Raw genomic sequence first — 27,393 nt, forward strand, 5'->3', positions numbered from 1 at the left:
CTGTTTGTCTTTGTAGGACAGTAGTTCAGGTGGCTGTTTGTGTAGATGCTGTTTGTCTTTGTAGGGCAGTAGTTCAGGTGGCTGTTTGTGTAGACTGCTCCTTGTCTTTGTAGGACAGTAGTTCAGGTGGCTGTTTGTGTAGACTGCTCCTTGTCTTTGTAGGACAGTAGTTCAGGTGGCTGTTTGTGTAGATGCTGTTTGTCTTTGTAGGGCAGTAGTTCAGGTGGCTGTGTGTGTAGATGCTCCTTGTCTTTCTAGGGCAGTAGTTCAGGTGGCTGTTTGTGTAGATGCTGTTTGTCTTTGTAGGGCAGTAGTTCAGGTGGCTGTTTGTGTAGATGCTCCTTGTCTTTGTAGGACATTAGTTCAGGTGGCTGTTTGTGTAGATGCTGTTTGTCTTTGTAGGGCAGTAGTTCAGGTGGCTGTTTGTGTAGATGCTGTTTGTCTTTGTAGGACAGTAGTTCAGGTGGCTGTTTGTGTAGATGCTCCTTGTCTTTTCTAGGGCAGTAGTTCAGGTGGCTGTGTGTGTAGATGCTGTTTGTCTTTGTAGGGCAGTAGTTCAGGTGGCTGTTTGTGTAGACTGCTGCTTGTCTTTTCTAGGACAGTAGTTCAGGTGGCTGTTTGTGTAGATGCTCCTTGTCTTTGTAGGGCAGTAGTTCAGGTGGCTGTTTGTGTAGACTGCTCCTTGTCTTTGTAGGACATTAGTTCAGGTGGCTGTTTGTGTAGATGCTGTTTGTCTTTGTAGGGCAGTAGTTCAGGTGGCTGTTTGTGTAGATGCTGTTTGTCTTTGTAGGACAGTAGTTCAGGTGGCTGTTTGTGTAGATGCTGTTTGTCTTTGTAGGACAGTAGTTCAGGTGGCTGTTTGTGTAGACTGCTCCTTGTCTTTGTAGGACATTAGTTCAGGTGGCTGTTTGTGTAGATGCTGTTTGTCTTTGTAGGGCAGTAGTTCAGGTGGCTGTTTGTGTAGATGCTGTTTGTCTTTGTAGGGCAGTAGTTCAGGTGGCTGTGTGTGTAGATGCTCCTTGTCTTTGTAGGGCAGTAGTTCAGGTGGCTGTTTGTGTAGATGCTCCTTGTCTTTGTAGGACAGTAGTTCAGGTGGCTGTTTGTGTAGATGCTCCTTGTCTTTGTAGGACAGTAGTTCAGGTGGCTGTTTGTGTAGATGCTGTTTGTCTTTCTAGGGCAGTAGTTCAGGTGGCTGTTTGTGTAGATGCTGTTTGTCTTTGTAGGACAGTAGTTCAGGTGGCTGTGTGTGTAGACTGCTCCTTGTCTTTTCTAGGGCAGTAGTTCAGGTGGCTGTTTGTGTAGATGCTGTTTGTCTTTGTAGGACAGTAGTTCAGTTGGCTGTTTGTGTAGATGCTGTTTGTCTTTCTAGGGCAGTAGTTCAGGTGGCTGTGTGTGTAGATGCTGTTTGTATTTGTAGGACAGTAGTTCAGGTGGCTGTTTGTGTAGACTGCTCCTTGTCTTTGTAGGACAGTAGTTCAGGTGGCTGTTTGTGTAGATGCTGTTTGTCTTTGTAGGACAGTAGTTCAGGTGGCTAATTGTGCAGATGCTGTTTGTCTTTGTGGGACAGTAGTTCAGGTGGCTGTTTGTGTAGATGCTGTTTGTCTTTGTAGGACAGTAGTTCAGGTGGCTATTTGTGCAGATGCTGTTTGTCTTTGTAGGACAGTAGTTCAGGTGGCTGTTTGTGTAGATGCTGTTTGTCTTTTCTAGGGCAGTAGTTCAGGTGGCTGTTTGTGTAGATGCTGTTTGTCTTTGTAGGGCAGTAGTTCAGGTGGCTGTTTGTGTAGATGCTGTTTGTCTTTGTAGGGCAGTAGTTCAGGTGATTACCCTTTGGGAATGTAGTGAAGTAAAATTATCAACAATATAAATTCAAAAGTAAAGTACAGATACCCCCAAAAAAACGACTTATGTAGTACTTTATAGTATTTTTACTGAAGTACTTTACACCACTGGCCATGGGTACACCTTCCTGAAAACAATGACTCCATACTTTGCTGAAACCTGTTCTGCCAGTTCATGTCCTTAAAGACTAGAATGTTCCATTGTGGTTACCCAAAGAGACGACAAGATAGTTCACACATTCATCATCCAGGGTTATTATCTAACACATATATGTACAATTTATGGTTCAATAACATGAGAATATTTTTCTGCAGGGAGAATGTAATGCAAGTCAAGGTGTCCTTGGAGGAATGTCATCAAGATCTGTAACCAGCATTGTTAAATGAATTGTTGTAATTGAGAAAAAAATACATAAAATGTTTTATTGTCACAAACACCATATTGGTGCAGTGAAATGTGTTGTTTTACAGGGTCAGCCATAGTAGTACGGTTCCCTTGGAGCAAATTAGTTGTAAGTGCCTTGCTTAACGGCACATAGAGAGATTTTCACCTTGACAGCTCAGGTATTCAAACCAGTGACCTTTCAGTTACATTCCCAACACTCTAACCACTAGGCAACATGACCAGTTTTATCATTGGAATGTGATACAAAATGAGGTACCGGTGGTGTGCTTTAGGACCATGTGGACACCTCCTAGTGGTGGGGTTGTTAGGAGTGTTTATCAGACCATGTGGACACCTCCTAGTGCTGGGGTTGTTAGGAGTGTTTATCAGACCACGTGGACACCTCCTAGTGGTGGGGTTGTTAGGAGTGTTTATCAGACCATGTGGACACCTTCTAGTGGTCTGGTTGTTAGGAGTGTTTATCAGACCATGTGGACACCTCCTAGTGGTGGGGTTGTTAGGAGTGTTTATCAGACCATGTGGACACCTCCTAGTGGTGGGGTTGTTAGGAGTGTTTATCAGACCATGTGGACACCTCCTAGTGGTGCGGTTGTTAGGAGTGTTTTTCAGACCATGTGGACACCTCCTAGTGGTGGGGTTGTTAGGAGTGTTTATCAGACCATGTGGACACCTCCTAGTGGTGGGGTTGTTAGGAGTGTTTATCAGACCATGTGGACACCTCCTAGTGGTCTGGTTGTTAGGAGTGTTTATCAGACCATGTGGACACCTCCTAGTGGTGGGGTTGTTAGGAGTGTTTATCAGACCATGTGGACACCTCCTAGTGGTGGGGTTGTTAGGAGTGTTTATCAGACCATGTGGACACCTCCTAGTGGTGGGGTTGTTAGGAGTGTTTATCAGACCATGTGGACACCTCCTAGTGGTGGGGTTGTTAGGAGTGTTTATCAGACCATGTGGACACCTCCTAGTGGTGGGGTTGTTAGGAGTGTTTATCAGACCATGTGGACACCTCCTAGTGGTGGGGTTGTTAGGAGTGTTTATCAGACCATGTGGACACCTCCTAGTGGTGGGGATGTTAGGAGTGTTTATCAGACCATGTGGACACCTCCTAGTGGTGGGGTTGTTAGGAGTGTTTATCAGACCATGTGGACACCTCCTAGTGGTGGGGTTGTTAGGAGTGTTTATCAGACCATGTGGACACCTCCTAGTGGTGGGGTTGTTAGGAATGTTTATCAGACCATGTGGACACCTCCTAGTGGTGGGGTTGTTAGGAGTGTTTATCAGACCATGTGGACACCTCCTAGTGGTGGGGTTGTTAGGAGTGTTTATCAGACCATGTGGACACCTCCTAGTGGTGGGGTTGTTAGGAGTGTTTATCAGACCATGTGGACACCTCCTAGTGGTGGGGTTGTTAGGAATGTTTATCAGACCATGTGGACACCTCCTAGTGGTGGGGTTGTTAGGAGTGTTTATCAGACCATGTGGACACCTCCTAGTGGTGGGGTTGTTAGGAGTGTTTATCAGATCATGTGGACACCTCCTAGTGGTGGGGTTGTTAGGAGTGTTTATCAGACCATGTGGACACCTCCTAGTGGTGGGGTTGTTAGGAGTGTTTATCAGACCATGTGGACACCTCCTAGTGGTGGGGTTGTTAGGAGTGTTTATCAGACCATGTGGACACCTCCTAGTGGTGGGGTTGTTAGGAGTGTTTATCAGACCATGTGGACACCTCCTAGTGGTGGGGTTGTTAGGAGTGTTTATCAGATCATGTGGACACCTCCTAGTGGTGGGGTTGTTAGGAGTGTTTATCAGACCATGTGGACACCTCCTAGTGGTGGGGTTGTTAGGAGTGTTTATCAGACCATGTGGACACCTCCTAGTGGTGGGGTTGTTAGGAGTGTTTATCAGACCATGTGGACACCTCCTAGTTGTGGGGTTGTTAGGAGTGTTTATCAGACCACGTGGACACCTCCTAGTGGTGGGGTTGTTAGGAGTGTTTATCAGACCACGTGGACACCTCCTAGTGGTGGGGTTGTTAGGAGTGTTTATCAGACCATGTGGACACCTCCTAGTGGTGGGGTTGTTAGGAGTGTTTATCAGACCATGTGGACACCTCCTAGTGGTCTGGTTGTTAGGAGTGTTTATCAGACCATGTGGACACCTCCTAGTGGTGGGGTTGTTAGGAGTGTTTATCAGACCATGTGGACACCTCCTAGTGGTGGGGTTGTTAGGAGTGTTTATCAGACCATGTGGACACCTCCTAGTGGTGGGGTTGTTAGGAGTGTTTATCAGACCATGTGGACACTGCTGCATCAGTTGATACAGGTGATAATGTAGATAGACAAACCCCATGATTCAGCCTATGTATTTATAGTCACTATGCTGCATCAGTTGATACAGGTGATAATGTAGATAGACAAACCCCATGATTCAGCCTATGTATTTATAGTCACTATGCTGCATCAGTTGATACAGGTGATAATGTAGATAGACAAACCCCATGCTTCAGCCTATGTATTTATAGTCACTATGCTGCATTCGTTGGGTTACAGGTGATAATGTAGATAGACAAACCCCATGCTTCAGCCTATGTATTTATAGCCACTATGCTGCATCAGTTGGGTTACAGGTGATAATGTAGACAGACAAACCCCATGCTTCAGGCTATGTATTTATAGCCACTGTGCTGCATCAGTTGATACAGGTGATAATGTAGATAGACAAACCCCATGCTTCAGCCTATGTATTTATAGTCACTATGCTGCATCAGTTGATACAGGTGATAATGTTTATTGCTAATAGCTGATAATATACCATCCATACAGGTTTTTTGTTCCAATGTGTTAAAATCATTTAACATTTTTACAAATATCTTATTGGGCTCATTTCTGGAGGTGGAAATTATATTTTAGATGGTGTCAGCATAATTTTATTTTGATATATTTTGGAGTAGAATGTACTTTTATTTGGTCACCAGAACTGAGCATCTCAGAACAGAGCTTCTCAAAAAGTATCCCCAGGAGGAAGGGGACTGGAATTGGTAAAATGTAGAGTTTAATACATTTACAGAGTGATCCTCTATCCCAGTTTAATACATTTACAGAGTGATCCTCTATCACAGTTTAATACATTTACAGAGTGATCCTCTATCACAGTTTAATACATTTACAGAGTGATCCTCTATCACAGTTTAATACATTTACAGAGTGATCCTCTATCACTATCACAGTTTAATACATTTACATAGTGATCCTCTATCACAGTTTAATACATTTATAGAGTGATCCTCTATCCCAGTTTAATACATTTACAGAGTGATCCTCTATCCCAGTTTAATACATTTACAGAGTGATCCTCTATCCCAGTTTAATACATTTACAGAGTGATCCTCTATCCCAGTTTAATACATTTACAGAGTGATCCTCTATCACTATCACAGTTTAATACATTTACAGAGTGATCCTCTATCCCAGTTTAATACATTTACAGAGTGATCCTCTATCACAGTTTAATACATTTACAGAGTGATCCTCTATCACAGTTTAATACATTTACAGAGTGATCCTCTATCACAGTTTAATACATTTACAGAGTGATCCTCTATCCAAGTTTAATACATTTACAGAGTGATCCTCTATACCAGTTTAATACATTTACAGAGTGAACCTCTATCCCAGTTTAATACATTTACAGAGTGATCCTCTATCACAGTTTAATACATTTACAGAGTGATCCTCTATCACAGTTTAATACATTTACAGAGTGATCCTCTATCACAGTTTAATACATTTACAGAGTGATCCTCTATCACAGTTTAATACATTTACAGAGTGATCCTCTATCCCAGTTTAATACATTTACAGAGTGATTCTCTATCACAGTTTAATACATTTACAGAGTGATCCTCTATCACAGTTTAATACATTTACAGAGTGATCCTCTATCACAGTTTAATACATTTACAGAGTGATCCTCTATCCCAGTTTAATACATTTACAGAGTGATCCTCTATCACAGTTTAATACATTTACAGAGTGATCCTCTATCACAGTTTAATACATTTACTCTATTGTGACACCATTCTTCCAAAAGAAATTACATCATTTGGTGTTTTATTGATGGAAAGTTTTCAATTGTGTTGAGACTCTGACCTGTCCAATGAGCCACATTGATTAAAGAATCCTACAGTACCAAAACACCCTCTCTCTCTCTCACTCTCACACACACACACACACACACACACACACACACACACACACACACACACACACACACACACACACACACACACACACACATGCGCAGTGCAGTAATTAGAATCCCAGTCTACTGTACACTCCCATCCTCTGCCTCTCTCCATCACTTTCTCTGTGTCGCCTGTTGCTGTCTCTGTTGGTGGGGGTTAGGCCTACTACAATACAACATTCACAACATGACAACACAACTACATAACACCATTTAATACAGTTGGTTACTACAATACAACATTCACAACATGACAACACAACTACATAACACCATTAAATACAGTTGGTTACTACAATACAACATAACTACATAACACCTTTAAATACAGTTGGTTACTACAATACAACATTCACAACATGACAACACAACTACATAACACCATTAAATACAGTTGGTTACTACAATACAACATTCACAACATGACAACACAACTACATAACACCATTAAATACAGTTGGTTACTACAATACAACATAACTACATAACACCTTTAAATACAGTTGGTTACTACAATACAACATTCACAACATGACAACACAACTACATAACACCATTAAATACAGTTGGTTACTACAATACAACATTCACAACATGACAACACAACTACATAACACCATTTAATACAGTTGGTTACTACAATACAACATTCACAACATGACAACACAACTACATAACACCATTAAAAATAGTTGGTTACTACAATACAACATTCACAACATGACAACACAACTACACAACACCATTAAATACAGTTGGATACTACAATACAACATTCACAACATGACAACACAACTACATAACACCATTTAATACAGTTGGTTACTACAATACAACATTCACAACATGACAACACAACTACATAACACCATTAAATACAGTTGGTTACTACAATACAACATTCACAACATGACAACACAACTACATAACACCATTAAATACAGTTGAGGGTTACTACAATACAACATTCACAACATGACAACACAACTACATAACACCATTAAATACAGTTGGTTACTACAATACAACATTCACAACATGACAACACAACTACATAACACCATTAAATACAGTTGGTTACTACAATACAACATTCACAACATGACAACACAACTACATAACACCATTAAATACAATTGGTTACTACAATACAACATTCACAACATGACAACACAACTACACAACACCATTAAATACAGTTGGTTACTACAATACAACATTCACAACATGACAACACAACTACATAACACCATTAAATATAGTTGGTTACTACAATACAACATTCACAACATGACAACACAACTACATAACACCATTAAATACAGTTGGATACTACAATACAACATTCACAACATGACAACACAACTACACAACACCATTAAATACAGTTGGAATGTAGTTAGAACTCTCAAACTGTTTCCATCAAACAGAAAAACAACAAGAAATCTGGATCAGCACCTTTAGATTTCTACATAGTGCTCTTTGCTGTTTCATTACCCATACAGCTGTTTAAGGTCATACCAAGGCAGAGTGCAGTATCAGCATTTTAGGGGTCATAGGTCAGATCAGTGGTCATGGTTGATATGCATGGACTAGAAAACACACTTTAAAGCCATTTTTCTCAGATTCACTGTTTGTGTAGATGCTGTTTGTCTTTGTAGGACAGTAGTCCAGGTGGCTGTTTGTGTAGATGCTGTTTGTCTTTGTAGAGCAGTAGTCCAGGTGACTGTTTGTGTAGATGCTGTTTGTCTTTGTAGGGCAGTAGTTCAGGTGGCTGTTTGTGTAGACTGCTCCTTGTCTTTGTAGGACAGTAGTTCAGGTGGCTGTTTGTGTAGACTGCTCCTTGTCTTTGTAGGGCAGTAGTTCAGGTGGCTGTTTGTGTAGACTGCTCCTTGTATTTCTAGGACAGTAGTTCAGGTGGCTGTTTGTGTAGACTGCTCCTTGTTTTTGTAGGGCAGTAGTTCAGGTGGCTGTGTGTGTAGATGCTGTTTGTCTTTGTAGGACAGTAGTTCAGGTGGCTGTGTGTGTAGATGCTGTTTGTCTTTGTAGGACAGTAGTTCATGTGGCTGTGTGTGTAGATGCTGTTTGTCTTTCTAGGGCAGTAGTTCAGGTGGCTGTGTGTGTAGACGCTGTTTGTCTTTGTAGGACAGTAGTTCAGGTGGCTGTTTGTGTAGACTGCTCCTTGTCTTTTCTAGGGCAGTAGTTCAGGTGGCTGTGTGTGTAGATGCTGTTTGTCTTTGTAGGACAGTAGTTCAGGTGGCTGTTTGTGTAGATGCTGTTTGTCTTTGTATTACAGTAGTTCATGTGGCTGTTTGTGTAGATGCTGTTTGTCTTTGTAGGACAGTAGTTCATGTGGCTGTGTGTGTAGATGCTGTTTGTCTTTGTAGGACAGTAGTTCAGGTGGCTGTTTGTGTAGACTGCTCCTTGTCTTTTCTAGGGCAGTAGTTCAGGTGGCTGTGTGTGTAGATGCTGTTTGTCTTTGTAGGACAGTAGTTCAGGTGGCTGTTTGTGTAGATGCTGTTTGTCTTTGTAGGACAGTAGTTCAGGTGGCTGTTTGTGTAGATGCTGTTTGTCTTTGTAGGACAGTAGTTCAGGTGGCTGTTTGTGTAGACTGCTCCTTGTCTTTTCTAGGGCAGTAGTTCAGGTGGCTGTGTGTGTAGATGCTGTTTGTCTTTGTAGGACAGTAGTTCAGGTGGCTGTTTGTGTAGATGCTGTTTGTCTTTGTAGGACAGTAGTTCAGGTGGCTGTTTGTGTAGATGCTGTTTGTCTTTGTGGGACAGTAGTTCAGGTGGCTGTTTGTGTAGATGCTGTTTGTCTTTGTAGGACAGTAGTTCAGGTGGCTGTTTGTGTAGACTGCTCCTTGTCTTTGTAGGACAGTAGTTCAGGTGGCTGTGTGTGTAGATGCTGTTTGTATTTCTAGGGCAGTAGTTCAGGTGGCTGTTTGTGTAGATGCTGTTTGTCTTTGTAGGACAGTAGTTCAGGTGGCTGTTTGTGTAGATGCTGTTTGTATTTCTAGGGCAGTAGTTCAGGTGGCTGTTTGTGTAGATGCTGTTTGTCTTTGTAGGGCAGTAGTTCAGGTGGCTGTGTGTGTAGATGCTGTTTGTCTTTGTAGGACAGTATTTCAGGTGGCTGTTTGTGTAGACTGCTCCTTGTCTTTTCTAGGACAGTAGTTCAGGTGGCTGTTTGTGTAGACTGCTCCTTGTCTTTGTAGGACAGTAGTTCAGGTGGCGGTGTGTGTAGATGCTGTTTGTCTTTGTAGGACAGTAGTTCAGGTGGCTGTGTGTGTAGACTGCTCCTTGTATTTCTAGGGCAGTAGTTCAGGTGGCTGTCCTTGCTCTTAGTCTGCCTCCTGTCTCTCCTATCATCGTAGACAGTTGTGGAAAAAGTACCCAATTGTCATACCTGAGCAAAAGTCTAAAAATATTTGGTTCTAAATATACTTAAGTATGAAAAGTCAAATTAAAAGTATAAATCGTTTCAAATTCCTTCTATTAAGCAAAGCAGGCGTCACCATTATCTTGTTTTTAAAATGTATGGATAGGGGGCACATACCAAAACGAAGACGTAATTTACAAAAGATGCATTTGTGTTTCCTGACTATGCCAGATCAGAGGCAGTAGAGATGACCATGTGTTGTCTTGATAAGTGAATTAGACCATTTTCCTGTCCTGTCTAAGCATTCAAAATGTGACGAGTACTTTTGGGTGTCAGGTAAAATGTATAGATTAAAAAGTACATTATTTTCTTTGGGAATGTAGTGATGTAAAATTATCAACAATATAAATTCAAAAGTAAAGTACAGATACCCCCCAAAAAACGACTTATGTAGTACTTTATAGTATTTTTACTGAAGTACTTTACACCACTGGCCATGGTTACACCTTCCTGAAAACAATGACTCCATACTTTGCTGAAACCTGTTCTGCCAGTTCATGTCCTTCAAGACTAGAATGTTCCATTGTGGTTACCCAAAAAGATGACAAGATAGTTCACACATTCATCATCCAGGGTTACTGTCAAACATATATGTTACATTTCTGGTTGGTCCATAACTTGTTTCCTGCTTGTAGCAGGCCGTGTTAACAGGAATCCTTTTCTCTAACTAGAAGTCATGTGATTTCATGAGAATATTTTTCTGCAGTGAGAATGTAATGCAAGTCAAGGTGTCCCTGGATGAATGTCAACAAGATTTATAAACAGCATTATTAAATTAACTGTTGTAATAAAAAAAAATCAATGCTGTCATTTTCTTTATGTTGGTTAGATTTTAAAACGTTTGATTGTCACAGACACCAGATAGATGCAGAGAAATGTGTTGTTTTACAGGGTCAGCCATAGTAGTACGGCGCCCCTGGAGCAAATTAGGTGTAAGTGCCTTGCTTAAGGGCACCAACAGATTTTTACCTTGACGGCTCAGGTATTCAAACCAGCAACATTTCAGTTACTGACCCACCACTCTAACCACTAGTCTACCTGACCATACCAGTTACTGACCCACCACTCTAACCACTAGTCTATCTAACTATACCAGATACTGACCCACCACTCTAACCACTAGTCTATCTGACCATACCAGTTACTGACCCACCACTCTAACCACTAGTCTATCTGACCATACCAGTTACTGACCCACCACTCTAACCACTAGTCTATCTGACCACACCAGTTACTGACCCACCACTCTAACCACTAGTCTATCTGACCATACCAGTTACTGACCCACCACTCTAACCACTAGTCTATCTGATCATACCAGTTACTGACCCACCACTCTAACCACTAGTCTATCTGACCATACCAGTTACTGACCCACCACTCTAACCACTAGTCTATCTGACCATACCAGTTACTGACCCACCACTCTAACCACTAGTCTATCAGACCATACCAGTTACTGACCCACCACTCTAACCACTAGTCTATCTGACCATACCAGTTACTAACCTACCACTCTAACCACTAGTCTATCTGACCATACCAGTTACTGACCCACCACTCTAACCACTAGTCTACCTGACCATACCATACCAGTTACTGACCCACCACTCTAACCACTAGTCTATCTGACCACACCAGTTACTGACCCACCACTCTAACCACTAGTCTATCTGACCACACCAGTTACTGACCCACCACTCTAACCACTAGTCTATCTGACCATACCAGTTACTGACCCACCACTCTAACCACTAGTCTATCTGATCATACCAGTTACTGACCCACCACTCTAACAACTAGTCTATCTGACCATACCACACCAGTTACTGACCCACCACTCTAACCACTAGTCTATCTGACCATACCAGTTACTGACCCACCACTCTAACCACTAGTCTACCTGACCATACCAGTTACTGACCCACCACTCTAACCACTAGTCTACCTGACCATACCAGTTACTGACCCACCACTCTAACCACTAGTCTACCTGACCATACCAGTTACTGACCCACCACTCTAACCACAAGTCTATCTGACCATACCAGTTACTGACCCACCACTCTAACCACTAGTCTATCTGACCATACCAGTTACTGACCCACCACTCTAACCACTAGTATATCTGACCAGACCAGTTACTGACCCAGCACTCTAACCACTAGTCTATCTGACCATACCAGTTACTGACCCTCCACTCTAACCACTAGTCTATCTGACCATACCAGTTACTGACCCACCACTCTAACCACTAGTCTATCTGACCATACCAGTTACTGACCCACCACTCTAACCACTAGTATATCTGACCATACCAGTTACTGACCCACCACTCTAACCACTAGTCTATCAGACCATACCAGTTACTGACCCACCACTCTAGCCACTAGTCTATCTGACCATACCAGTTACTGACCCACCACTCTAACCACTAGTCTATCAGACCATACCAGTTACTGACCCACCACTCTAACCACTATTCTATCTGACCATACCAGTTACTGACCCACCACTCTAACCACTAGTCTATCTGACCAGACCAGTTACTGACCCACCACTCTAACCACTAGTCTACTTTGAGCACTTGCACTGGGCCTCCACTGAGTCTCCATGTGTCAAGCAGTACAGAGAAACCCCCTCTAGATGACAGCAGAGGCTCTTGGATCTACCCTGTCTATCCACCAGTTTAGTGACCTTGTTCCATCAATATGTCCATACTACTTCACAAACCATTTGAGGTCTTGACCAGCAATGTCCCATTGGGCTCAACCAAGCTGAGAGTGAGGTTCTAGAAAGAGGACTGACTTTCATACCAACTCCTAAACAGGTGGACTGACTTTCATACCAACTCCTAAACAGGTGGACTGGCTTTCATACCAACTCCTAAACAGGTGGACTGACTTTCATACCAACTCCTAAACAGGTGGACTGACTTTCATACCAACTCCTAAACAGGTGGACTGACTTTCATACCAACTCCTAAACAGGTGGACTGACTTTCATACCAACTCCTAAACAGGTGGACTGACTTTCATACCAACTCCAAAACAGGTGGACTGACTTCCATACCAACTCCTAAACAGGTGGACTGACTTCCATACCAACTCCTAAACAGGTGGACTGACTTTCATACCAACTCCTAAACAGGTGGACTGACTTTCATACCAACTCCTGAACAGGTGGACTGACTTCCATACCAACTCCTGAACAGGTGGACTGACTTTCATACCAACTCCTAAACAGGTGGACTGACTTCCATACCAACTCCTAAACAGGTGGACTGACTTTCATACCAACTCCTAAACAGGTGGACTGACTTTCATACCAATTCCTAAACAGGTGGACTGACTTTCATACCAACTCCTAAACAGGTGGACTGGCTTTCATACCAACTCCTAAACAGGTGGACTGGCTTTCATACCAACTCCTAAACAGGTGGACTGACTTTCATACCAACTCCTAAACAGGTGGACTGACTTTCATACCAACTCCTAAACAGGTGGACTGGGAGGAGCTCCGGAGGGAATCTACACGTCTATCATAGAAGATTGAAGTTATCAGATCATTGTGAATATGAAACAGATTTTCCTCAGATACTATTTCCAAACCCCTCACATTGGGAACCTCAGTTGGAGTCAGAAACTATACAGACTCTGATACGTAGGGATGTGACTTCCTTTTCACAATTCAGAACCAGTCCTTTTTATCAGCTTAACCTTACAAATGGTTAAAAATCAAGCTCTAGAAATATAGTGATTAAACCAGCAGATAAGGGGCTCAGATTGTTGTAATGGATAAAGTGAATATCTTCTTGAAGTCAATAGACAATAGGATCATGTTAAACACTATGTTCCATTGTCCCACTCAACACAACCGGAAAACACAAAGATTAATCCAGGAGATAAACTGTATGAGGATAAGTACATTACAGATAAACAGATGGTCTGTCTTTTTGGCCAGATTCTCCAAGGCCTAGGCAGTTTTAGTTACTGCCTAAAATACATATCTCCTGAGACGTGGGCGGTTCCCTGCGGCTGACCAATAGGAAGTGATTGTGTCTCAGAGACGTGGGTGGTTCCCTGCAGCTGACCAATAGGAAGTGATTGTGTCTCAGAGATGTGGGCGGTTCCCTGCAGATGACCAATAGGAAGTGATTGTGTCTCAGAGACGTGGGCAGTTCCCTGCAGATGACCAATAGGAAGTGATTGTGTCTCAGAGAAGTGGGCGGTTCCCTGCAGCTGACCAATAGGAAGTGATTGTGTCTCAGAATTGCTGAATATATAGACTTTTATTGCTGAATATATAGACTTTTATATCAACCCTCTATCCCAGAAACACCCAGCTATGTTCAGGGTACTGATGAATGAAGGGTTTATTACTATTGTAGTACTGACTTTAATATCAACCCTCTATCCCAGAAACACCCAGCTATGTTCAGGATACTGATGAATGAAGGGTTTATTACTATTGTAGTACTGACTTTAATATCAACCCTCTATCCCAGAAACACCCAGCTATGTTCAGGGTACTGATGAATGAAGGGTTTATTACTATTGTAGTACTGACTTTAATATCAACCCTCTATCCCAGAAACACCCAGCTATGTTCAGGGTACTGATGAATGAAGGGTTTATTACTATTGTAGTACTGACTTTAATATCAACCCTCTATCCCAGAAACACCCAGCTATGTTCAGGATACTGATGAATGAAGGGTTTATTACTATTGTAGTACTGACTTTAATATCAACCCTCTATCCCAGAAACACCCAGCTATGTTCAGGATACTGATGAATGAAGGGTTTATTACTATTGTAGTACTGACTATAATATCAACCCTCTATCCCAGAAACACCCAGCTATGTTCAGGGTACTGATGAATGAAGGGTTTATTACTATTGTAGTACTGACTTTAATATCAACCCTCTATCCCAGAAACACCCAGCTATGTTCAGGGTACTGATGAATGAAGGGTTTATTACTATTGTAGTACTGACTTTAATATCAACCCTCTATCCCAGAAACACCCAGCTATGTTCAGGATACTGATGAATGAAGGGTTTATTACTATTGTAGTACTGACTTTAATATCAACCCTCTACCCCAGAAACACCCAGCTATGTTCAGGATACTGATGAATGAAGGGTTTATTACTATTGTAGTACTGACTTTAATATCAACCCTCTATCCCAGAAACACCCAGCTATGTTCAGGATACTGATGAATGAAGGGTTTATTACTATTGTAGTACTGACTTTAATATCAACCCTCTATCCCAGAAACACCCAGCTATGTTCAGGATACTGATGAATGAAGGGTTTATTACTATTGTAGTACTGACTTTAATATCAACCCTCTATCCCAGAAACACCCAGCTATGTTCAGGGTACTGATGAATGAAGGGTTTATTACTATTGTAGTACTGACTTTAATATCAACCCTCTATCCCAGAAACACCCAGCTATGTTCAGGATACTGATGAATGAAGGGTTTATTACTATTGTAGTACTGACTTTAATATCAACCCTCTATCCCAGAAACACCCAGCTATGTTCGGGATACTGATGAATGAAGGGTTTATTACTATTGTAGTACTGACTTTAATATCAACCCTCTATCCCAGAAACACCCAGCTATGTTCAGGATACTGATGAATGAAGGGTTTATTACTATTGTAGTACTGACTTTAATATCAACCCTCTATCCCAGAAACACCCAGCTATGTTCAGGGTACTGATGAATGAAGGGTTTATTACTATTGTAGTACTGACTTTAATATCAACCCTCTATCCCAGAAACACCCAGCTATGTTCAGGATACTGATGAATGAAGGGTTTATTACTATTGTAGTACTGACTTTAATATCAACCCTCTATCCCAGAAACACCCAGCTATGTTCAGGATACTGATGAATGAAGGGTTTATTACTATTGTATTACTCTTTTTATTAACTTAGCTACTGACTTGTTCTATTGTTGTTGCATTGTCAAGAGGTTAAGCAAGGAAGCATTTCAGTACATAATACTTGTATTGTACTTTATATTATTATAGATATTTTAGGGTTGCCATGGATTTCAAGCAGGCAATGCCATCAGGTCCAAACCCAAAACAAGGAAATTGTAGGAGACAGGCGTGTTGGGGTTTCCTGCCAGCATGACCACCCGCTTCACTTCCTGAACATGAAAAAGGGTGAAAGGTGGGATGCAGTAATAAGGAGTTTTTTTCAGTTTCTTTTTCAGTATTTTATTTCAGTGTTGATTCATTTAGTTAATTTAGTAAATTGTATTTAGTTATTTAGTGCAGATAATTATGTACTTCTTCTGTAGTTTGTCAAATGCAGTGAACCTGCTGAGAGATGAAGGAGGGGATGAGAGCCTTCCCTGTAGCTCAGTTGTAGCCCTGTAGCTCAGCTGGTGTTTGCAACGCCAGGGTTGAGGGTTCGATTCCCACGGGGGGCCAGCACAGAAAAACTAAAAACAATGTAAAAAAATGTATGAAATGTATGCATTCACTACTGTAAGTTGCTCTGGATAAGAGTGTCTGCTAAATGACTAAAATGTAAATGTAAAATGAGAGGCCAGAACATCAATCTCATCTTCATGGAGGACATTGATGCCAGATGCAGTGAACCTGCTGAGAGATGGATGAGAGGCCAGAACATCAGTCTCATCTTCATGGAGGACATTGATGCCAGATGCAGTGAACCTGCTGAGAGGTGGATGAGAGGCCAGAACATCAACCTCATCTTCATGGAGGACATTGATGCCAGATGCAATGAACCTGCTGAGAGATGAAGGAGGGGATGAGAGGCCAGAACATCAACCTCATCTTCATGGAGGACATTGATGCCAGACGCAGTGAACCTGCTGAGAGATGAAGGAGGGGATGAGAGGCCAGAACATCAGTCTCATCTTCATGGAGGACATTGATGCCAGATGCAGTGAACCTGCTGAGAGATGAAGGAGGGGTTGAGAGGCCAGAACATCAGTCTCATCTTCATGGAGGACATTGATGCCAGATGCAGTGAACCTGCTGAGAGATGAAGGAGGGGATGAGAGGCCAGAACATCAATCTCATCTTCATGGAGGACATTGATGCCAGATGCAGCTACATGTGCAAGTAATGAACTTTATTTATTCAAGATCTCATTGATTTTAACATTTGAAAAGCAGTTTCTCCAACAATAGTTTTAACATGAACATTTTGTCCATAACTTTTTAGAGAAACTTTCCTGAATTGAATCATGGGACCAAATTGGTTGTGCCAGTTGTCCATGCTGATGGACATGACTTGCCATGTCAGGTACTTGAACAGGATCATTAATATTATCACTAGGTATTTATTCATATTTTATAAGGTTTTAACCAAATAACCCTTTTACCATGGTATGACATGATTTTATATTTGTAGATGAAATTCAACACCCGATATGTGGAAGGTGCTGGACTGGCAGATGGGGAGCAGATGGAGAGGCTGTGGTCGTATCTGAGGCGCTTTGGGAAGGTCACCAAAGAAATGAGTCCGTCCCATCTTATTGACCTCCTGACTGATGCACTTCTCCACCATGGGAAAACGCCAGAGGCTACGTTAGTACACTTGGAATTGTTATTCATTTACTTGATGCTGGTTGACTCCAGTGATGTTCCTAACATTTCCTGTTGTTTTGATGCAGTGGACTCTCTGCCATAGAGGGTTTCCCCAGCAACAGAAGTTGCAACAGAGGCAAAAAGGGAAATGGAAGAAATTGCACAGTCTCTTCCAGGTAAACCATTGTATCAACAATCTAAGCATAGAATTTCAGTATTGATTAGAAATGTTGTCACATCTGTAAGTGTTGTTATGTTGTAGGAACAACACTGGACACCATTAGGGATTGGGGCAGGAATGTCAGTGTTGTTATGTTTTAGGAACAACACTGGACACCATTAGGGATTGGGGCAGGAATGTCAGTGTTGTTATGTTGTAGGAACAACACTGGACACCATTAGGGATTGGGGCAGGAATGTCAGTGTTGTTATGTTGTAGGAACAACACTGGACACCATTAGGGATTGGGGCAGGAATGTCAGTGTTGTTATGTTGTAGGAACAATCGATAGGTTCTTTCTCAGTTTTTTTTTTTTGATGGTCCCCCACCAGCAGTCTCTTCCAGACTGCACTCCACAGACTGCAGAGGGACAGATTGATGGTCCCCCACCAGCAGTCTCTTCCAGACTGCACTCCACAGACTGCAGAGTAACAGATTGATGGTCCCCCACCAGCAGTCTCTTCCAGACTGCACTCCACAGACTGCAGAGGAACAGATTGATGGTCCCCCACCAGCAGTCTCTTCCAGACTGCACTCCACAGACTGCAGAGGAACAGATTGATGGTCCCCCACCAGCAGTCTCTACCAGACTGCACTCCACAGACTGCAGAGTAACAGATTGATGGTCCCCCACCAGCAGTCTCTACCAGACTGCACTCCACAGACTGCAGAGGAACAGATTGATGGTCCCCCACCAGCAGTCTCTTCCAGACTGCACTCCACAGACTGCAGAGGAACAGATTGATGGTCCCCCACCAGCAGTCTCTTCCAGACTGCACTCCACAGACTGCAGAGTAACAGATTGATGGTCCCCCACCAGCAGTCTCTTCCAGACTGCACTCCACAGACTGCAGAGGAACAGATTGATGGTCCCCCACCAGCAGTCTCTTCCAGACTGCACTCCACAGACTGCAGAGGAACAGATTGATGGTCCCCCACCAGCAGTCTCTTCCAGACTGCACTCCACAGACTGCAGAGGAACAGATTGATGGTCCCCCACCAGCAGTCTCTCCCAGACTGCACTCCACAGACTGCAGAGGAACAGATTGATGGTCCCCCCCCAGCAGTCTCTTCCAGACTGCAGAGGAACAGATTGATGGTCCCCCACCAGCAGTCTCTACCAGACTGCACTCCACAGACTGCAGAGGAACAGATTGATGGTCCCCCACCAGCAGTCTCTTCCAGACTGCACTCCACAGACTGCAGAGTAACAGATTGATGGTCCCCCACCAGCAGTCTCTTCCAGACTGCACTCCACAGACTGCAGAGGAACAGATTGATGGTCCCCCACCAGCAGTCTCTTCCAGACTGCACTCCACAGACTGCAGAGGAACAGATTGATGGTCCCCCACCAGCAGTCTCTTCCAGACTGCACTCCACAGACTGCAGAGTAACAGATTGATGGTCCCCCACCAGCAGTCTCTTCCAGACTGCACTCCACAGACTGCAGAGGAACAGATTGATGGTCCCCCACCAGCAGTCTCTTCCAGACTGCACTCCACAGACTGCAGAGTAACAGATTGATGGTCCCCCACCAGCAGTCTCTCCCAGACTGCACTCCACAGACTGCAGAGTAACAGATTGATGGTCCCCCACCAGCAGTCTCTTCCAGACTGCACTCCACAGACTGCAGAGTAACAGATTGATGGTCCCCCACCAGCAGTCTCTTCCAGACTGCACTCCACAGACTGCAGAGTAACAGATTGATGGTCCCCCACCAGCAGTCTCTTCCAGACTGCACTCCACAGACTGCAGAGGAACAGATTGATGGTCCCCCACCAGCAGTCTCTTCCAGACTGCACTCCACAGACTGCAGAGTAACAGATTGATGGTCCCCCACCAGCAGTCTCTTCCAGACTGCACTCCACAGACTGCAGAGGAACAGATTGATGGTCCCCCACCAGCAGTCTCTTCCAGACTGCACTCCACAGACTGCAGAGGAACAGATTGATGGTCCCCCACCAGCAGTCTCTCCCAGACTGCACTCCACAGACTGCAGAGTAACAGATTGATGGTCCCCCACCAGCAGTCTCTTCCAGACTGCACTCCACAGACTGCAGAGTAACAGATTGATGGTCCCCCACCAGCAGTCTCTTCCAGACTGCACTCCACAGACTGCAGAGGAACAGATTGAGGGCCAATCTGGAGGGAACCTTCAGTCTGCTGCTAGAACGGAGGTTCCTCTGTGGCCTGAAAGTATGCAGGTTATAGATATATATTCAACAATAGGAACAAGTCAACTCATATCAGTTCTATGATAATTCTGGGTGGTCAAACACAATAATGTTTATTTGTATCTGTTTCTGATCTTGGTTTCAGAGTAATTCTATAGCAGCTTTAGGTCATTTTTTTATTTTATTTTTTTAGATTGGATTACCTTTAACATATTTTCTGTCTGTATTATCTGTTATCAATTGATGGTCAAAGTATTGATTATGTCACACTCTGACCTAGGAGAGCTGTGTTTTCTCTGTTTAGCTAGGCCAGGGTGTGATAGGTGGGTGGGCAATCTATGTTTTTTTTCTATGTTTTGGCTGGGTATGGTTTCCAATCAGAGGCAGGTGTCTTTCGTTGTCTCTGATTGGAAGCCATACTTAGGCATCCTGTTTTTCCTTTGTCCTTGTGGTTAGTTATTTTCTGTTTAGTTGGTGAAACCTGACAGAACTGTTTTGCTGTCGTTTTGTTTGATTGTCAGAGTGTCCTGAGTAAAATAAATACAAGATGAACATCTTCCACGCTGCACCTTGGTCTACTCCTTTCCACAGCTGTGACAGATTATCTGTTATCAATAGATGGTCAAGGTATTGATTATCTGTTATCAATCGATGGTCAAGGTATTGATTATCTGTTATTAATTGATGGTCAAGGTATTGATTATCTGTTATTAATAGATGGTCAAGGTATTGATTATCTGTTTTCAATAGATGGTCAAGGTATTGATTATCTGTTATCAATAGATGGTCAAGGTATTGATTATCTGTTATCAATCGATGGTCAAGGTATTGATTATCTGTTATCAATAGATGGTCAAGGTATTGATTATCTGTTATCAATAGATGGTCAAGGTATTGATTATCTGTTATCAAAACATGGTCAAGGTATTGCCAACTGCCTGTCCAAAAGGCCACGGTCGGTAGGAGCATAAAAACACATGTGAAGGACTACAACCTGAGGAGACCAGGTTTGTCCTCACAGCTCCTACAGGCCCTGGTGTATGAGGATGCAGTGCAGGTGGACAGCACTGATTGGTCCTGGAGAGCAGGAGGAGCAGAGGATGATGGGGAGGTGCACCTCAAGCTAAGGCTCTTGGTGCTCTTTGTGAAGAGAAGCGGTAGATTGAGGACGATGTCTTCACTGTCAAGATGTTCTACTCACATGAGCAGGAACTGATCGTGGAGGCCTTACAACATTACACAGAGCAGGAACTGATCGTGGAGGCCTTACAACATTACACAGAGCAGGAACTGATCGTGGAGTCCTTACAACATTACACAGAGCAGGAACTGATCGTGGAGGCCTTACAACATTACACAGAGCAAGATGGATGTTGTCTTGGGGAAAGAGCTGTCCTTGCAGGAAAGCTTGATGAGCTCCAGCATGCAGAAGGACAATGTGAATCGTTCAGAAGGGCTTTTATTGAGGGCAGAAACTATGAAGAGGAGGAGGATGACTATTATGATGTCGATGATGACGATGACTACGACCGTGATATTGATGGAGGAACAGATTAAAGAAAAAAAATAAGCAAACACGTTTCGTGTTCGCCAAAAAGCATGTGGGAGACTCCTCAAACATATGGAAGAAGGTACTCTGCTCAGATTAGACTAAAATTGAGCTTTTTGGCCATCAAGGAAAATGCTATGTCTGGCGCAAACCCAACACCTCTCATCACCCCGAGAATACCATCCCCACAGTGAAGCATGGTGGTGGCACCATCATGCTGTGGGGATGTTTTTCATAGGTAGGCACTGGGAAACTGGTCAGAAATGTTTGCACATGGAAGAAGTGGTCAGAAAGTGACATTTTGGATCTGAATGCCAAAACATTCAAGAGATGAAGATGCTCAAAGTTGACCCACTTCGCATACCACACCATATCATTAGACATTCATGTCTTCATAACTATAAAAGAGAAATGGTTGAATTTGATCTCATTTCACTTTTACTGCAGTGGGCTAAATCAGGGTCCCACAGAGTGTTTCTTGATAGTCTTTAAACAAATCTACTTTGAAACAAAAGTGTACACCACAAACACATGGCTATGGTTTAAATGTTTAAATGTATTACATTTGAGTTTGCATCCCAATATTACACTTTAAATACAGTAACAGTCAAAACTTTGTACACGCCTACTCATTCCAGGGTTTTTCATTATTTCTACTATTTTCTAGACTGTAGAATAATAGTGAAGACATCACAACTATGAAATAACACGTATGGAGTTATGTAGTAAACAAAAAAGTGTTAAACAAACCATAAATATATTTTTGATTTGAGGTTTTTCAAATTAGCCACCCTTTGCCTTGATGTCAGCTTTGCACACTCTTGGCATTCTCTCAACCAGCTTCACCTGGAATGCTATTCCAACAGTCTTGAAGGAGTTCCCACATATGCTGAGCACTTGTTGGCTGCTTTCCTTCACTTTGTGGTTCAACCCGACCTCAATTGGGTTGAGGTCAGGTGATTGTGGAGGCCAGGTCATCTGATGCAGCACTCCATCACTCTCCTTCTTGGTCAAATAGCCCTTACACAGCCTGGGTGTGTTGGGTCATTGTCCTGTTGATAAACAAATTATATTCCCGCTAAGTGCAAACCAGATGGGATGGCATATCACTGCAGAATGCTGTGGTAGCCATGCTGGTTAAGTGTGCCTTGAATTCTAAATAAATCACAAACTGTGTCACCAGCAAAGCACCATCACACCTCCTCCTCCATGCTTCACTGTGGGAACCACACATGCAGAGATTATCCGTACTCTGCGTCTCACAAAGACATGGCGGATGGAACCAAAAATCTCAAATTTTGACTCATCAGACCAAAGGACAGATTTCCACCAGTCTAATGTCCATTGCTCATGTTTCTTGGCCCAAGCAAGTCTCTTCTTCCTATTGGTGTCCTTTAGTAGTGGTTTCTTTGCAGAAATTCGACCATGAAGGCCTGATTCACGCAGTCTCTTCTGAACAGTTGATGTTGAGATGTGTCTGTTACTTGAACTCTGTGAAGCATTTATTTGGGCTGCAATTTCTGAGGCTGGTAACTCTGGGTCCTCCTTTCCTGTGGCGGTTCTCATGAGAGCCAGTTTCATCATTGTGCTTGACGGTTTTTGCGACTGCACTTGAATAAAATTTCAAAGTTCTAGACATTTTCCTGATTGACTGACCTTCATGTCTTAAAATAAGGATGGACTGTCATTTCTCCTTGCTTATTTGAGATGTTCTTGCCATAATATGGACTTGGTCTTTTACCAAATAGGGTTATCTTTTGTATTCCACCCCTACCTTGTTACAACACAACTGATTGGCTCAAACGCATTTTAAGAAGGAAAGAAATTCCACAAATGATCTTTTTTACAAGGCACACCTGTTAATTGTAATGCATTCTAGGTGACTACTTCATGAAGCTGGTTGAGAGAATGCCAAGAGTGTTCAAAGCTGTCATGAAGGCAAAGGGTGGCTACTTGGAAGAATCTAAAATAAAAAATAAAAATGAATTAGTTTAACACTTTTTTGGTTACTACATGATTCTATATGCGTTATTTCGTAGTTTTCATAGTGTTGATGTCTTCACTATTATTCTACAGTGTATAAAATAGTAATAATAAAGAAAACCCTGGAATGAGTAGTTGTGTCCAAACTTTGACCGGTACTGTACATCACAGAAGACTGAAAATTAACAAAACTGTTTGAGATAGAAACACTGGGATCAAACCCAGGTCTGTAGTGACGCCTCTAGCACTGAGATGCAGTGCCTTAGACCGCTGTATTTCTATAATTTCAATATGTTTCCTATGGAGAATTGACAGGATAATTAAAAACAACAGATATTTCTATTCAAGTCAACATTCTGATGGGTGGTCCTCCATCCATCTTTGTGGTACCATTCAAGTCAACGTTCTGATGTGTGGTCCTCCATCCATCTTTGTGGTACCATTCAAGTCAACGTTCTGATGTGTGGTCCTCCATCCATCTTTGTGGTACCATTCAAGTCAACGTTCTGATGTGTGGTCCTCCATCCATCTTTGTGGTACCATTCAAGTCAACGTTCTGATGTGTGGTCCTCCATCCATCTTTGTGGTACCATTCAAGTCAACGTTCTGATGGGTGGTCCTCCATCCATCTTTGTGGTACCATTCAAGTCAACGTTCTGATGTGTGGTCCTCCATCCATCTTTGTGGTACCATTCAAGTCAACGTTCTGATGGGTGGTCCTCCATCCATCTTTGTGGTACCATTCAAGTCAACATTCTGATGTGTGGTCCTCCATCCATCTTTGTGGTACCATTTGAAAGTTGACATTTAAATTTTAATCCCATTTTAGTACATTTATCAGCCACAACATTCAAGAGCATCTTGTGTCTCAACCAATGGGGGGCACAACACAAACCCCTTAGATGATGTCAAATGCAGTAGATAAAGATAAAACACATGCAAATATGAAACAAATCAGAGTTAACTTGTTCAGTTAATTGATGTTTAAGGTAAAAACATGTACTAAAGTGCCTTCAGAAAGTATTCATACCCCTTGACTTATTCCAATTCAAAATTGATTAAATTTATCATTTTTCTCACCCATCAACACACAATACCCCATAATGACTAAGTGAAAACATGTTTTTAGAAATGTTTGCAAATGTATTGAAAATTAAATACAGAAATATCTCATTTATATAAGTATTCACACCCCTGAGTCAATACATGCTAGAATCACCTTTGGGAGCTGTGAGTCTTTCTGGGTTCGTCTCTTAGAGCTTTGCACACCTGGATTTTACAATAATTGCAATTTATTTATTATTCTTCAACCTCTTTCAAGTTGATTGCTGATCATTGCAGATATTTTGCCATAGATTTCAAAACGATTGAAGTCAAAACTGTAACTAGGCCACTTACGAACATTAAATGTCGTCATGGTAAGCAACTCCAGTGTATATTTGGCCTTTTGATTTAGGTTATTGTTGTGCTGAAAGGTACATTTTTCTCCCAATGACTGTAGAAAAGCAGACTGAAGGAGGTTTTCCTCTAGGATTCTGCCTGTGCTTAGCTCTATTCCATTAATTTGTGTCCGAAAAAAATCTGTAGTCCTTGCCAATGACAAGCATAACCATAACATGATGCAGCCACCACCACTCATTCACAAACTAGGCGTCTCTGCTCTCAGGGTGCAAAAAGCTGATAATGATCTTGAACACGTAGTTTCTAGGCATTGGGCCAAAGTAACAATGTGTTCCCTTATTTCAGTTCTTCTTCTATCAGTCATCTCCCTGAGAGCAAAGTCACACAACATCCTAAAACAGTCATCAGGAAACAACACGCTACATGTAGCCACGTACAGTGCCTTGCAAAAGTATTCACCCCCTTTGGCGTTTTTCCTATTTTGTTGCATTACAACTTGCAATTTAACCCTCCCGTTGTCCTGGTATTATGTATACACCCGCTGTCCTCGGGGTCAGCCCCAAGTAGCACATGTGTGACAGTATGCATGTGCACAGCCTTTGCAGATATATTTCTAACACCTGCAGCACACAGTTTTGTTTTACTGTCCTTCTTGGGTGGGCAGATCTGACACCTCTTCCTCTTACTGGGCCCGGACGGGGCAGTGGCCGGGTCAGTGGCTAGTCGCTCGTCAGGTAGATCGTGACACAATCTAGCCCTCTGAACAGCTTTCACAACTGCTGCAGATGTGTCTGTGCGGGGGAGCCGCTCCCTTCTTTCAATGAACGGAGTCACAAGTGCCTTTCCCAGCTGCTCCAGGAACACCCTCCTCTTGTTCTGCTTACGAGGCATCCAGCTAGGGTTGATCTCTCTCCATATGACAAAGGCATTGTAGGAGGAAACATCAATGATGTTGTGGAAGATGTCCAGGGGCCAGCGGGCAGTCATCCTTCTGAAGCTGTACGTTCCAATCACCTTATCTAGGTTGTCCACACCTCCTTTGTTGCAGGTGTAGTCTAGGATGATGGCTGGCTTGCTGTCCTGGCGATGGCTAATTTCAACCTCTGTGGGCAGTGTGCTCAGAAGTAACACGTTCTTGCTTTTCTTTGGGAGGTAGGAAACTAGAGTGGTGGTGGGCGTGAAGGCAAACTTTGACGAGAGGACCCCTCTGTCCCTTGACGCAAGCAGTGCAGGGGGGAGCTTAGGCTTATTCTTTCGAACCGTGCCAACCATGGTGATGTTCCTCTTGAAGAGCTGCTGTCCGAGTTCATAAGACGTAAAGAAATTGTCACATGTGACATTGTGACCCCTCAGTCCCTGTGTCAGATCCAGGACAACCCGCATCCCCTGGTTCTTCTCTGGGCCTCCGCTGGTCGCCTTCCCTGTGTACACTTACATCTTCCAAGCGTAGCTGGATTTGGCGTCGCAAGCCACCCATGACTTGATCCCGTATTTCGCTGGCTTGCTGGGCATGTACTGCCGGAAAGGACAGCGAACTTTGGAAATGGAAAAAAGAGATTAGCAGGATGATGACGATGATGATGGGTGTGGATTAGTATCGGTGTCACAGAAACAGCCACACAAGTCAGTAGTGGAAAATGACTTTTATTATATATACACACACACACTACCTCTGAATGGAACCAGTTGCTCGTCCACTGTCACGTCAGGCCCTCGGTTGTAGAGGACTGGCAACCGCTCCACCCACTTGTCCCAGACATCTCTTATGCCTGTCAGTTTGTTCGTGGCGCGTCTTGCGGGTCTCAACTCACGGTCATCGAATCGTAGCAGTCTCGAGTAGGTGTGAAAGAGCTTGAGCGGCACGGTGGCACGGAATATGGCCCTTTCGCTCTCGGCATCCCATAGACTGGCTGCGGCCTCACCTCGGGACCTGTATACACCGGCTAAGATTAGTAGCCCTATATAGGCATGCAGGTCGGTGCCGTCCATGGCTTGCCAGCCGTCTCCGTATTTTCGAACCCCCTCCAGATTTGTCATGTCCAAGATGATTATTTGTATTGCCGGTGTGATGAACAGGGAGAATGTCGACTCCATGTCACGGACATGGGACACGACGTAGGTTGTGGGTTCCCGGGTCATGCCCGGGCCCCTACGCTCTGCCAGCCTGGCCTGGTTGTGATAGGCCACAGAAGACCATTTGATGTTGTCGTCTTCGTCTTCCTCTGAAGAGGACGCGTCCCGCTCGGGGTCGTATTCCTCCCCGTCTTCGTCTTCTGACACATCTTCTTCTTCTTTGGGATCCGAGTAGTCTTGCTGGACATTTGAAGAAAGCTGTTCTAGGACCGGCTCTGCAGTGAACCTCTCGGTAATGGCTTCAGTCCCCTTAGGGAAGACCACGGTTCTGGACATGTAGGGACTGGACTGGACTGGGCTCAGTGTAGGACAGGTTGCCCAATCACAGGTTCAATAACACCTTGGAGGATGACATTGGCTTCACTGAGCGACAGTAGGCAATTGTGTTCACTGAGCCACATGTCTTATGGGAATGGCTTTATGTG

At 43.1% G+C, this 27,393-nt stretch overlaps 1 protein-coding gene and 1 long non-coding RNA gene across 2 annotated transcripts in view; one reads left to right on the forward strand and one right to left on the reverse strand.

Annotated features, from left to right (window-relative positions):
• LOC115186470 (NLR family CARD domain-containing protein 3) overlaps positions 1–27,393 on the reverse strand; it is a 169,496-nt gene that overhangs the window by 27,796 nt on the left and 114,307 nt on the right. The window lies entirely within an intron of this gene.
• On the forward strand, positions 17,194–17,652 carry LOC115186710 (uncharacterized). Its single transcript, XR_003875847.1, has 3 exons — positions 17,194–17,225; positions 17,334–17,509; positions 17,596–17,652. It is a non-coding gene; the product is annotated as an uncharacterized LOC115186710 (long non-coding RNA).

The sequence above is a fragment of the Salmo trutta genome, unplaced genomic scaffold (genome assembly GCF_901001165.1).
Source record: "Salmo trutta unplaced genomic scaffold, fSalTru1.1, whole genome shotgun sequence".
Lineage (NCBI taxonomy): Eukaryota > Metazoa > Chordata > Actinopteri > Salmoniformes > Salmonidae > Salmo > Salmo trutta.